At 40.2% G+C, this 2206-nt stretch overlaps 1 long non-coding RNA gene across 1 annotated transcript in view; it reads left to right on the plus strand.

The window, feature by feature from the left end:
* The first annotated feature begins 18 nt into the window (after window positions 1–18).
* The window catches only part of LOC111743760, a 21690-nt gene continuing 19502 nt past the window's right edge, over window positions 19–2206 (plus strand). The window contains exons 1-2 of the long non-coding RNA XR_002781859.1: window positions 19–90; window positions 1647–1755. This is a non-coding gene — a long non-coding RNA (uncharacterized LOC111743760). The remainder of the gene's footprint in view (window positions 91–1646; window positions 1756–2206) is intronic.

A 2206-nucleotide genomic window follows, 5' to 3' on the forward strand; every position in this document is an offset into this window, starting at 1 on the left:
TCTACACTTTGTCTTCTCAGAAAACCAGGGACAGAAGTGGCCTGAGAAACCATTCGTTCGCCCGCTCGTTTCTCTGCCGGCTCGAACGATGTGAGTGATTTGGTCTAAACTCCGGTCCGGGAAGGCTCCCCGGGTTCTGGACCCCCGGGTTCTGGACCCCCAGCTTGCTGTGCAGCCAGCACTTTCCACCATTTTCATCAGCAGTCCCTGTTAGCTTTCTCTTTGTGGTCCCAATTTTTAGAAAGTTTGGTCCCTCGGGCTGCATTTAAGTAATAATGCGTTTGTCAATCACAGATTCCAGTCACCGTGTGACAGTCCTGTTACCAGATTGAGTGGGTAGAATTCCAGCCAGAAGCACAGAAAGGCCCCGTCATGCCTTTTCAACCTTTTGACATATTGAAATTGTCGTGGGTTCCAGTTATTACCAGACTGAACCACTAGAGGTCAGAGAAAGTCCCTGTTTAGGATGCAGTGCCTGCTGCCCTACTGCCCAGAACAGTGGGGAAACGCACCCCATCCCCCCAAAACAGGCACCCCGCTGCCCCACCCCCACAGTGCATGGTCTCTGGCCCACATCCCTAGACGTAACTAATCGCAGGTCTTATTCTGCCTCTTCACGAATTGGAGGCTAACGTTTTTCACTGCTTAAATTGGTATTTGCAATATTTTGATTTACTCAGGTTATTTAAATATCCCTCCATGTAGGTCCAAAAGCACGTAACACCTTTCCACTGAATCCCTCATACCCAAATGTAATGCTTTCGTAAGTTTTCTGGAACTTCGTGGAATCCTGCATTCTTTTCACATTGCATGAATCTAGCAGGGCCAAGAAACATTAAAATGATGTTTAAAATAATACAGTCTTTCCTAGCCTTTTTTTTATATCACATTTTTTTTCTCTCTTAGAATACTGTAATGAACCAATGGCTTTTCGTTGACTTGAAGCATTTCCATTATTTGTAGTCACTAGTTCTTCGGGGATCAAAATGTCACAGTTTAGCCAAAAGAACCCTTTAAGTGTCCCATGTCGCCTTTTAATAAAAATGCACAATTTTTTTTTAAAGTGTCTCTGCTTTCTGGTAACAAGATACTCCAGGCCCACTTTACACCTTTTCTATCCTAGGCATGCCATCGGCCAGTAGTCTAAGCCCCAGTAGTGGAAATCGATATTAGAGACCAAACTGTGAACTCTGGGGGTGCTTATCTGACTTAGTGCCTCTGGGATACTGTGACTTGTAGGCCCTTTCTGTGGACAGAGATGGAAAAATACGTATACATACACACGCATGTGTACTAACTGCAGACCCATTTTCAATGTAGTCCCAAGATCACTTCACCACCACAATATTTAAATTTTTAATCCTATATTCAAACTATAATTATGCATCTTTTTATAATAACATAACCGTCACTCTGAAGCTCTTGATTCATAGCAAAGCCAACACGATAACGTATTTCTTTGGCTTGCCAATAAGAGAAATAGATTCAAAATAGTGATACCAGTACTAATAATTGCAAAGCAAACAAAATTCGACTTTTTCTTTATATGTGCCTTGTCCTTAAAATGCACTATGGGATTTGACATAAAATTACTTTGGTCTAGAAAACTGAAATAATTGCTCACTCTGGGTTTTGGAAATTCTAAGTGTTTCAGTGCATTTTCAGTTGGAAGGAGTCAGCATTTGACAGTTCTGAGCTCTTGGATTTTCGATTCTGCTTTCTTCTTTGTGGCGGGATTCAGCCCCTGTCAAAAAGGTAAGTCAGCTTTATTAATCTCATCATGAAGATGAGTAGAGGTATTGCAACAGTTCAGTCTTCAAAGTACAGAACCTTTCATCCAGTAACTGGCTCACCTGCAACGACTCATGTGAGAGATTTATATATGTCCATCCTCAGAAAAACAGGACAAGTTGATTCTGACTTCTATTCAATTTCTATTAATATATTTAGAATCTAGTTTTGTGTTTCCAGTGAAAATTTCATTATGCTTAATCTTAATAATGAGAACTTCTCAATTTTTCTTCTTCCTTTACCCCCAGCTTCAAATAATTCTTTTCTCTGTCATATATGACAGTTTTCCCTTCTAATCTGTATGTCATGTATGCTAAGTATTGGCATATCGAGCTAAAAATCTAAACTATAATAGTAATTTATTTAGTTTTATAAAACACGTAAACCATGATAATCTCTCATGTTGCTGTATCCT

The sequence above is a fragment of the Pteropus vampyrus genome, unplaced genomic scaffold (assembly GCF_000151845.1).
Source record: "Pteropus vampyrus isolate Shadow unplaced genomic scaffold, Pvam_2.0 Scaffold121, whole genome shotgun sequence".
In the NCBI taxonomy this organism is placed as follows: domain Eukaryota; kingdom Metazoa; phylum Chordata; class Mammalia; order Chiroptera; family Pteropodidae; genus Pteropus; species Pteropus vampyrus.